This window comes from Triplophysa rosa, unplaced genomic scaffold (assembly GCF_024868665.1).
Source record: "Triplophysa rosa unplaced genomic scaffold, Trosa_1v2 scaffold300_ERROPOS259071+, whole genome shotgun sequence".
Taxonomy (NCBI): domain Eukaryota; kingdom Metazoa; phylum Chordata; class Actinopteri; order Cypriniformes; family Nemacheilidae; genus Triplophysa; species Triplophysa rosa.
The window spans coordinates 74761-87324 of record NW_026634323.1 but is presented as its reverse complement, the minus strand read 5'-3'; the positions used below and the strand labels follow the sequence as shown (position 1 = coordinate 87324).

The 12564-nt window shown below is 39.9% G+C and overlaps 1 long non-coding RNA gene across 1 annotated transcript; it reads right to left on the bottom strand.

The window, feature by feature from the left end:
- Positions 1-516: 516 nt before the first annotated feature.
- LOC130550398 (uncharacterized) lies at positions 517-11279 on the bottom strand. Its single transcript, XR_008962405.1, has 3 exons — positions 10864-11279; positions 6714-6749; positions 517-1242 (listed from the first exon to the last, which is right to left on the bottom strand). It is a non-coding gene; the product is annotated as an uncharacterized LOC130550398 (long non-coding RNA).
- Positions 11280-12564: the final 1285 nt, after the last annotated feature.

The window sequence follows — 12564 nt, the reverse complement described above, 5'->3', positions numbered from 1 at the left end:
AAATCTATATTATGAACATGATATAAATGTTAAACAAACCAAAGTAAGCCACTTAAACATTTTCTTAATTGCTTTTGTTTATGGAATTTGTAATGATTACAGTAAGCTATATCTTAGCCATAAATGTGCTCATATGGAATGCATTAATGCATTATTATGTCAGGTCAGGTGACAGAAGCAGTCCTGTCATGTTGTGGAGAGGCAGGGTCACAGATTATTAGGCTTTTAAAACATGATTATGTTAAAGTTATAACAAGGTTGCACTGTTATAGAGGTCTATTAATAACTCTGTCATACATAGAGTAGTTTTAATTGTAAGCATAAATATGTATATAAAGTAGTTTTTATCCAGACTGTAGATGCCGTTAAACATACAGTAATACTAGGTGGCTAATTGTATATTCTGGTGTATTTCTAAGAAAACTGATCTTGCTGTACACTGTAAAAATTAAAGGTACTTTGAGGAACCATTTGGGGTTCTTCACATTGCCACGCCGGCGGAACCCTCAGGGGAAACTCAAGGCACCGCTTAATGAAGGGCGGTTCTCTGAGGAACCCTCCAAGGCTTCTTGGGGATCCCTTTTATTAAAATGGTCTGGAACCATCTTGGGTGCTTCAAGGCACCATTTCACAGTTTATATTTGCTATTCACAATATTTTAATAAGCAGAAATACTAAATCAAATACAACAGTTTATTGATAAACAACAACAATTTACATTGAATAAATATTTACAGAATGGTCAATATTGAACATTACCATCCTAAATTCATGAAATCACATGTATAATTAATATTGTGTTGGTGATATTGTTATAAATGAAAAGTCTTTATCTTAACAAAACTAACCAAATAATTTGCCTTAATTTTAAATATACTGTACATACAGAAATATTTCAGGTACTTTGTACAAATGTACAATTGTAAAAAAGTCCAGCAAAAAAGTAGTCTCTCATAGCAAGGCCTACACACATGGTAAAGTTGTAATTTGCCAAAAAGCAAATCCTTGCGAGCTACAGAAAACAATGCTGTTCTCTCCAAATGGGTTTCCTGCTATTACCAGGTGGTGTGAGGATCCATGTAGTCAAAGTAAAAATTATTTCTATAGTACATTTCACAATTTTGCATTGCTAAAGTATTTATGGCAAAAAGAGAACAGGAGCTGCGCCTGTTGGCCTTAGGTGTCCCAGGCAGTGCAAGGATGAGCATCAGGGTGGGCTGGGTCTGTTGGCCTTGGTTGCCCCTGCGAATAAGACATGGAGACCAAAAAGAGGGATTTAGATAACGTCTCATAAAACATTAAATTTAATCATTTAGCACATCACAAATTGCTTTACAAATGTAACAATAAACAAAATATTACAATGCCTGGAAGCAGGGCCGCATTAACGCAAGGGTTTACCGGGGCTTAAGCCCAGGGCCCGTCACTGCAAGGGGGCCCGGCCTTTACACAAATATATATATTTAAATTACATATTTAAAATAATTATCTACGTCTCTGAGTTGTGACGCGCGGCGCAGCCAGCGGTACAGTAGATCGTGTGAAAAAAAGTGCTGGCTCCAGGAGAAAACCAAACTGCGAAAAGAGTGGAGATGATTGGAGGATGCGGACAGCCTTAGCGCGCCAATCATCCCATAGGTTTATGTGCAGGTCATTCAAAAATTAAAGCCATTTGATTGGTAAGATCAGATTGATCAGATTTCCAATGATTGTGTCAAATTTACATTTCATGATCTTAACCACGGGAATGATTATGCTGGGAAGTTGAAGAGCTGCTAAAATGTCGGGTTTTGCCAAAAAATGTGAGAGAGGGGCTCAAGAAAGGAAAAACTTAAGAGACAAGCAGCAGCGAATACAGGAGTTACTTAATAAGATTCCAAAGGTATCAGGATATTTCACAAAAGCTGACGAAGACGGAGTTGACCGGGCCCATGAAGGGTCATCCTGCCCGCCAATTTTAGGTTAGTTTGACTTAATGCATACTAATTTTGTATTTAAACAAACTCTATTTTATATATATTCGCTATATACAAGCCAAATTGTCTTAATGAAATGGCTAATGCGTCGATTTTTTTCGAAATTGCCCATTTCAGAGAATTTACTAAAAATGAGACAAACAAAAGTGTTGTAGCATTGCTTCAGCTACTAAGGAGAAAACAATTGCAGTCGGTGTTTCCTGTAGCTCAGTAAGAGCACGGCGTTAACAACAAGGTCGTGGGTTGGATCCCAGGGGATTGCACATAATTAGAAACAAATTTATAGGGTAATGTAAGTCGCTTTGGATAAAAGCGTCTGCCAAATGCATAAATGTTTCCTAATGTGGACATCTTTCCATATTTTCCTGACATTGCCTGTTACTAACGCCAGCGGGGAACGTTCTTTTTCCAAACTGTCTTTAGTCAAAAACTTGTCTTCGTTCAACAATGTTGCAAGAACGACGGAACAATCTAGCGTTGATGTCCCTGGAATGTGACATCCTCCGATCCCTGGATTTCAGTGACATTATCACTAGAGATGCACCGATTGCAATTTTCTTTGCCGATTCCAATTTTATTACAAGTGAAACCTGCCGATTCCGATTTTTGCCGATTCCGATTTTCTATCCACAAACTATAATTGACAGTATACTGTATATAAAACCATATTAACTTTTCTTCAATACACATTTTTTTTATTTTCTTTGAATAAATGATTGAACATTACAATTTACCCCAATTTCCCTAAATGCAGTTCTCCAAGCTGCATTAAATTACAGAATCTTCTCTTTCCCAAACAACTCTTAAATTGAAGAACTCTGTGACTGAAAAGAAGTACAAATAATAAAATATAACCAAACATGTCACTTAATTTACCTTTTTCATTTTTGTACTCATCTCACAAAAGTCTAAGATAACAATAAAATACTTCAACTTTATTCTCGTCTGTTTCCGTTTATGAAACTAACATTGCTTTATTTCATTTTTTCTGAAATGTAAAATAAATTGTCTTTATCTTGTGTCTGTAGGATTAAAAGAAGTGGGTTGATTGTTGCTGCAACTTCAATAAAAAAGTTTAAAAAATCTTATGAGTGAATTCTACTCTAAAGATGTATATGTATTTGCAGTTTTTTGTGTTAGTAAAGAACTCAATCAGATATATATCACATATATTGGTTGATTTATTCATTTTTTTATATTTTGTTTTTTTTAAAAAGAAGTAGAAGTCATGTTGAATGTCATTTTACCTAGGTGAAATGACCACAGTTTTAACGTTAGACAAGGAATCAGGTTGAATGGAATTTACGTTTGTTTTACACAGAGTGAACGACTTCAACATGAGTTTAGCATGTGTTAAAGTTTAGCATGATGCTAATAGCATCACTGTTGGCATACATACCCCATGTAGACGGAGCAGCGAGAGATGAACTACAATGCACGTTTTTGTCCGTACAGTACATGATGCGTGTGCACGCGCGTGCAGTCAGCGGATATGAGAGATGTGCGTCAGTCAGCAGAGACTCGCGGTCCAGTGGACCCACATGCGAGTATAAATGAGCCGTGAAAGACAGGCTATGCACGCGCACGTTTACATGTTTACTTGCGGCTTTAAGTGTACCGACGGCTGTGACGTTCTTGCCCGCATCACGGGAAACAGAAGATCGGCTTGGAATCGGCGAGACGTGAGACTGACCGGCCGGTCACCGGTCGGGCCAATCATACGAAAAACCGGCCGATTCCGATCTCTTGCCGGTCAATCGGTGCACCTCTAATTATCACGCACTTTTCCTACATCAAAAGCAGGAAAAAACTTTTTAAGATAAACTGATTTTTTATTGGAATATTATAGAATTGACAGCCGTTATTTTGAATGCTTGAAGTAAGGTTTTTGTCATGACTCATGTTGATCTCTTTGTGTAAGTCGTTAATTATTATTTCTTGCCATATAGTTCGTACAGCAACTGTTTTGTTTTGTTATAAATAGTCTCGAGACCTTCTCGTTCTGCTTTGTGCCTTTAAAAGACATTCCTGAGCGCTGAATTCGCATTTTTAAGCGCAGAGATGCGTTCCACGTTCTATGGGGGGCCTGTGGTGATTCATAGCCCCGGGCCCCATGGAGGTCTTAATACGGCCCTGCCTGGAAGTCACTGTTTTGGTCTATGGTTAAGGAGTACAATAGGTTATTTATAGTAACAACTGTAATTAAAGCTGCGAGCAGCGATGTTCGGGCCCTCGCGGAAAGTGCCACCGCAACCCGGTGCAACCACCAGCCGTCGGCCTCAGGAAGAGCGAACGGTGTACAATGCGCATATAGAAGTTACATTATAGAAAGACTTTAATTTATTTACATGTACCAGATATCCTGCTGCTTGAATCAGCGTATACTGTACACAGCGAGTTCGCCAGTATGAACGCACATTGCGTTTAGAACGACTCGCACATGAATGACTCATTTGAACCGATTCATTTAAACTATTGAACTTTCAGCCACTAGCGAATATAAGAGATCATTGAATCATTTAAAGTGAACCACAAAGAATGCAATATGTGAATGAGCTTTGATCATTTAGTAAGACTGGTTAATTCAGTTGGCTATTGTGGGCTGAAAAGTTAGTTGAAAATGATAAAAATGCGTTATTTGATAAAAAAAAACATTTCTGTTTGGTTGAATAAAAGTAATGTTTTATATAACTTAACAATTGTAATTTTCACCTAATTCTATTAGAACTTTTAATAGGTCAAAGTCACTTTGGTTAAGCCACTTAAAGGTACGGTAGGCCTATGTGTGTGTGTACAGGATCAGGATGGCACCACCTCCGCCTCATTTTGAGCCAGGAAAAACCTTGTGTATGTTTTCAAATAGGGAAAAAACCCTGTCATTGAATTTCTTTTCACAAGCCATTTTAATATAGGTGATTGTGACATCTCACATGAGGCTTTGACTTGCTAGTGAACATTTATTCCATATCGGATATCGGATACATATCGGATATCGCTTTTCATCAAAAAAATACAGAGATATGAATTTTGGTCAATATCGCCCAGCCCTACTTGGTATTGAGATGATAGACAAGTAAGTGCAATCGTTGCACGATTGTGTAAGGAAAACAGTAAATGGTAGGCGATAAAATTTATGCAGGCGAATTATAGAAGGATTTGTTATTTATTTAAATGTGTCACACTCCCTTTTGCCAGCTGGTGGCACTATTACTATAAGTGAACACTGACATGGATATGTGTTCAGGCCAGGACTCTTATCAAACATGTGAAGTGTGAGGCCGGTCAGACATTGTGTGCCTGAGTTACTATGGCTTCCTGTTTCATGGCGAAACATCAAACTTTGTCAGGCCTCCACGCCCCTCAATGAAAAGTCAGGTTCTTGCAATGTATCTTCACAAATGTCTGAAGATCATACTGGCTGTACTCTTCAAATATGATGCTGATCTGTTCAAATCTCTATGAGGAGTTAATCACAGTTTAAAACATGTCACTTCCTGTTTCCTGCAGGTGGCGCTATAACTGTATCTTAATATTACCATGTAGATGTCTTCAGGCCAGGACTTTTATCAAATGTGTGAAGTCTGGGTGAAGTCTCGGTTCTGTTGGACATTGTAGGCCTGAGTTACAACAACTTCCTGTTCATGGCGAAACACCAAACTTTGGCAGGCCGCCAGGGTCACAATCCCCCGCAAAAAGTCAAGATCTCCGCAATTTAGCTTCGCAAAGGCCTTAAAATGAGAATGACATGAAGATGATGTTGATCGGATTAAAACTCTAGGAGGAGTTCGTTAAAGTACGACGACTGGAAATTGAAACAAATTACAAAATTGCACAGGAAATCAAAAATCACGGACTTCCTGTTGGGTTTAGAGATATGCTCCAAGAGACTTTTCTGAATAATTCGGGGTGTTCTATGAGCCCACCAAATTTGGTGCATGTACATTTTGCGTAGTGGCCTGGGCAGTTCTAGGTGGCGCTAGCAAGCCATTTTGCCACGCCTAATTTTGAAACCCATATCAGACGTAAATTTTCGCCTCGTCTGAAGCGTGTGCAAGTTATTGTGAGTTTTTGAGCATGTTTAGGCCTTCAAATTAGTGATCAAAGAGGGAGAAGAACACAGAAACAATAGGGCTCTGCACTGCGGTGCAAGCCGGTGGCTTGCTCCTCTGTGCTCGGGCCCTAATAAACAACACAGAAACAAAAGGGCTCTGCACTACGGTGCAAGCCGGTGGCTTGCTCCTCCGTGCTCGGGCCCTAATAAACAACACAGAAACAAAAGGGCTCTGCACTACGGTGCAAGCCAGTGGCTTGCTCCTCCGTGCTCGGACCCTAATTACAGACAATTTATGTAACATGGGTGGGAAAACCATTCAACACAAACATCAATAATCGTTTTGCGTAGTGGCCTGGGCAGTTCTAGGTGGCGCTAGCGAGCCATTTTGCCACGACTAATTTTGAAACCCCTATCAGACGTAAATTTTCGCCACGTCTGATGCGTGTGCAAGTTATTGTGAGTTTTTGAGCATGTTTAGGCCTTCAAATTAGCGATCAAAGAGGGAGAAGAACACAGAAACAATAGGGCTCTGCACTGCGGTGCAAGCCGGTGGCTTGCTCCTCCGTGCTCGGGCCCTAATAATCCACTTTATTCAAATTTTCCATTATCAATGAGTATTTTTACATGTGCAAATATAACAAATAACATAATAATGAAAATATCATAATAAATATAATACTTACATTTTTTTGCTGCTCAACTGGAAAATACTGAAAATTCTGAGTTAAAAGGATAAAAACAGAACTGAATGATAAAAATATTTAATTAAAGCTGCAAGCAGTGATGATCGGCCCTCGCGCAAAAGTGCAACCGCAACCCTGTGCCATCACCACCCGTCGGCCTCAGGAACAGTGAACGGTGGGCAACGTGCATGTAAGGAGTTACATTATAGCTTTTTCCGTGCCATATTTCCTATTGCCAGCTGGTGGCGCTATGACTATAAGTGAACACTGACGTGGATATGTGTTCAGGCCAGGAATCTTATCAAACATATGAAGTATGAAGCTGGTCGGACATTGTGTGCCTGAGTTACTATAGCTTCCTGTTTCATGGCGAAACATCAAACTTTATCAGGTCGCCACGGACACGCCCCTCAATGAAAAGTCAGGATCATGAAATGTATCGTCACAAAGGTCTGAAGATCATACTGGCTATACAGTTCAAATATGATGCTGACCTGTTTGAAGCTCTATGAGCAGTTAAAAACTGTTTAAAACATGCCATTTCCTGTTTCCTGCAGGTGGCGCTATAACTGTATCTGAATATTGCCATGTAAAGAAAAAAGTAAATGATAGGCGATAAAATAATGCAGGCGAATTATAGTAGGATTTGTTATTTATTTAAATGTGTCATATTCCCTTTTGCCAGCTGGTGGCGCTATTGCTATGAGTAAACACTGACATGGATATGTGTACAGGACAGGACTCTTATCAAACATGTGAAGTGTGAGGCTGTTCAGACATTGTGTGCCTGAGTTACTATAGCTTCCTGTTTCATGGCGAAACATGAAACTGTGTCAGGCCGCCATGGACACGCCCCTTATCGAAAAGTCAGCAACTTGCAATGTATCGTCACAAAGGTCTGAAGATCATACTGGCCAAATATGATTCTGACCTGTTTAAATCTGTATGAGGAGTTAATCACAGTTTAAAACATGCCACTTCCTGTTTCCTGCAGGTGACGCTATAACAGTATCTGAATATTACCATGTAGATGTCTTCAGGCCAGGACTTTTATCAAATGTGTGAAGTGTGAGACTGGTCAGACATTGTGTGCCTTAGTTACTATAGCTTCCTGTTTCATGGCGAAACATGAACTCTTTGACACGCCCCTCAACGAAAAGTCAGGAACTTGCAATGTATTGTCACAAAGGTCTAGGAAGTTATATTATAGAAAGACTTTAATTTATTTACATGTACTAGATTTCCTGTTATTTATTTAAATGTGTCACATTCCCTTTTGCCAGCTGGTGGCGCTATTGCCATAAGTGAACACTGACATGGATATGTGTAATCATAGGCAATAAAATTAATGCAGGCGAATTATAGTAGGATTTATTATTTATTTAAATGTGTCACATTCCCTTTTGCCAGCTGGTGGCGCTATTGCTATGAGTGAACAGTGACATGGATATGTGTTCAGGCCAGGACTCTTCTCAAACATGTGAAGTTTGGGTCTGGTCAGACATTGTGTACCTGAGTTACTATAGCTTCCTGTTTCATGGCGAAACATCAAACTTTGTCAGGCCGCCACGGACACGCCCCTCAAAGAAAAGTTAGGTCTTGCAATGTATCGTCACAAATGGTCTGAAGATCATACTGCGCACTCAAATATGATGCTGACTGTTATGAATCTCGTATGAGAGAGTAATCACAGTTTAAAACATGCCTACTTCCTGTTGCCGCAGGTGGCGCTATATACTAATATTCAGTAAGTCTTGGCACTCTTATACATTGAAGTTGGGGCCGAAGGACTGAGTCTATAGGTCTGTTTATGGCAACATTATCAGCCGCGACACCCTCAGAGTAGGATTTCATTATCTTCATCTGAAGAAACTGGCTGACTCTAATGACTGATTGTAAACTCATGGGAGTATCGTTTACTGTACCCTGTAGCGCTATATGACTGAACAGAGATGTCTAGCCAGCTTATAAATGTGTGACGGGTAATCTGCTGTTGAAGTATGCCTGAGTTACAACAACTTCCTGTTCATGGCGAAACGCCAAACTTTGGCAGGCCGCCAGGGTCACGATTCCCACGAAAAGTCAGATCTCCGCAATTTAGCTTGCAAAGGCCTTAAGATGAGAATGACATGAAGAGATGTTGATCGGATTAAAACTCTAGGAGGAGTTCGTTAAAGTACGACGACTGGAAATTGAAACAAATTACAAAATTGCACAGGAAATTAAAAATAACGGACTTCCTGTTGGGTTTAGAGATATGCTCCAAGAGACTTTTCTTAATGATTTGGGGTGTTCTATAAGTCCACCAAATTTGGTGCATGTATGTTTTGCGTAGCGGCCTGGGCAGTTCTAGGTGGCGCTAGCGGGCCATTTTGCCACGCCTAATTTTAGAAACCCCTATCAGACGTAAATTTTTGCAACGTCTGATGCGTGTGCAAGTTATTGTGAGTTTTTGAGCATGTTTAGGCCTTCAAATTAGCGATCAAAGAGGGAGAAGAACACAGAAAACAACACAGAAACAAAAGGGCTCTGCACTACGGTGCAAGCCGGTGGCTTGCTCCTCCGTGCTCGGGCCCTAATTAAAGCTGCAAGCAGCGATGATCGGGCCCTCGCGCAAAAGTGCAACCGCAACCCTGTGACATCACCACCCGTCGGCCTCAGGAACAGTGAACGGTGGGCAACGTGCATATGGGAGTTACATTATAGATTTTTCCGTGCCATATTCCCTTTTGCCAGCTGGTGGGCTATGCTATAAGTGAACACTGACGTGGATATGTGTTCAGGCCAGCACTCATTATCAAACATAGTGAAGTGTGAGGCCGGTCGGACATTGATGTGCCTGAGTTACTATAGCTTCCTGTTTCATGGCGAAACATCAAACTTTGTCAGGCTGCCAGGACACGCCCCTCAACGAAAAGTCAGGAACTTGCAATGTATCTGTCACAAAGGTCTGAAGATCATGCTGGCCAAATATGATGCTGACCTGTTTGAATCTCTATGAGGAGTTAATCACAGTTTAAAACATGCCACTTCCTGTTTCCTGCAGGTGGCGCTATAACAGTATCTGAATATTACCATGTAGATGTCTTCAGGCCAGGACTTTTATCAAATGTGTGATGTCTGGGTGAAGTCTGGGGCCTGTTGAACATTGTAGGCCTGAGTTACAACAACTTCCTGTTCATGGCGAAACGCCAAACTTTGGCAGGCCGCCAGGGTCACGTTCCCCCATGAAAAGTCAGGATCTCTCTTTGCTTCGCAAAGGCCTTAAAATGAGAATGACATGAAGATGATGTTGATCGGATTAAAACTCTAGGAGGAGTTCATTAAAGTACGACGACTGGAAATTGAAACAAATTACAAAATTGCACAGGAAATCAAAAATCACGGACTTCCTGTTGGGTTTAGAGATATGCTCCAAGAGACTTTTCATTAATTCGGGGTGTTCTATGAGCCCACCAAATTTGGTGCATGTACGTTTTGCGTAGTGGCCTGGGCAGTTCTAGGTGGCGCTAGCAAGCCATTTTGCCACGCCTAATTTTGAAACCCTATCAGACGTAAATTTTTCGCACAGGTCTGATGCGTGTGCAAATTATTGTGAGTTTTTGAGCATGTTTAGGCCTTCAAATTAGCGATCAAGAGGGAGAGAAGAAGAAGAAACACAGAAACAAAAGGGCTCTGCACTACGGTGCAAGCCGGTGGCTTACTCCTCCGTGCTCGGGCCCAAATAATAAACAACACAGAAACAAAAGGGCTCTGCACTACGGTGCAAGCCGGTGGCTTGCTCCTCCGTGCTCGGGCCCTAATTACAGACAATTTATGTAACATGGGTGGGAAAACCATTCAACACAAACATCAATAAGTTAAAAAAGAGCTATACATTCACTAAAAGTGAACATAATAGCTAAAAGTGGCTAAAAGTCATTGTTTGTCATTTAACACTAACGTTACCCATTTAACGTTAGCCCCACAAGCTTCATCTTAACTTATATTCGTTAGCATCTCGGCTAAAACATGCGCTGCCTACACTGTGTAAATAAATGGTTTAAACAGCCAAAAGCGGCCATACAATTAGACGTGTCAGAGTATACATTTATATAAATAGTATATAGTTAGTATATTTAAGTTATTTATATATTTTGACTTTACTTACATCCAATGGGACAGTCGAGAGGTTGTTGCGATCCGTTATTTTGAATTCCCGCCTGTCGCGCGAGCGGAACAACACCGGTGAACACTCGTGCCACTGATGTTTGATCGCAGACGGATCGGCGACATCAAAGCACAGTGAGAGCTATTTGTGAACTGACTGCTCTGTATGCTTTAGAGATGTTATTCTAAGTCCGCATGCTTTTTGTCATAAGGTGATCGGTCTGCGCAGAGCTGGAAAAAGTTAAACACACATACTAACGAAAGCGCCACATGGCACATGCCTTGACGCTGCGACATTGGGCCAACAGCGCCACAGTACTGTGGAGGGCGAGACTGCACAATAAACACACAGAGCAGCTGCAGTTTGTTTGGATGGAAAGCACAACAACGTTTACATTTTCAAAAGATTTCAGTGACTTAGGATCTACTTATAGAATAAAAATGTTTATTTATAATATATTAATATAATTAATATATAATACAAATAGTAAGAAATATAAAATAATAAAAAGCTTGCTGAAATTTTTCTAAATTAACATTTAGCCTTTTCTAATCATGTGCATGATTTTAAAATGTGTGTTCACTTAGCAGGGGCCAAAAACTAAACTTTGGACTATTCTTATTCTCATAAAACATCAAAATGATCAGACACTAAAAATCCCTATTCCATGCAGAATTTTGTGGGGTTCCTCTAGATACTGTCTTGTACAAGAGAGATTCTCCAGGAACCACTTACAAGTTTACAGATCTTACAAGAACCATTTTTTTAGAATTTGAGTTCCTTCAATAACCCGCAAAGCACTTTGAGGTCCCAGTGTAGTGAAAAGGTGACTCCAGAACTTCACAACTGAATATGGGGTTATTCAAGAATCTTCTAGTTTCCTGGAAGAACCACAAAGACTATAGATGGTTCCACCATAACCCTTTTATTGAGAAAAAGAGCTTTGGAGGACTTAAAATACAGTTTAAGGTTCTTTGAGTACACAACAGGATATTTGAGGCACCTTTTATTTTTACTGTGTAGACAGCAATAGACAGTGTAGCAATGAGAGTGACAACAATGAATAACAGTTAGAAAACTATTTAAATAGAACGTATTTATTGTTTAAATAAGTAAACGGCGCTAAACTTTAGTGACAATGCAGCTCTGCAGTTGACCGATGTCAAATCCCAGTCTATTGTGCAAAACTACATTGAACACTCTCACAAAGCGGACTCTATGCTATGGAAAGCAGTGAATCCAGATTTTAAATGGTTTCTAATAAATTAGCTGTATTTAAAAACAGGATTAATTGTGACGGGATGACTTTCTAAAAGTTTTGAGAGAAAAGATCACTTTGTACATGCTGAAAGTTATTAACGCAGCTCTCATCCAAACCTTGCTTCTCAAGTAAAGGCTGAACAACCGCATGCTTATAGCAGTTTGGAACCACACCAGTGCCCAAAGATGAGTTAATCAACAGTTGGACACTTAGGACTGGACAGCGAATTCAAAGACAGGTCTGGGAGCTGTGAGGCAAAAGAAGAACTAATAGCACTCACTTTATCAACAAAAATGTAAAAAATTCTCACTCAATTCTCAGCAGACGGCTCCCAAAAAACTTGGACTTCGGATTAATTACTGAATGTATTGTTGAAAATAAAATCCTAGGTCTATGAAAGTCTAGAAATCAGGTCAGAAAAATATTTTCTATTATAAATT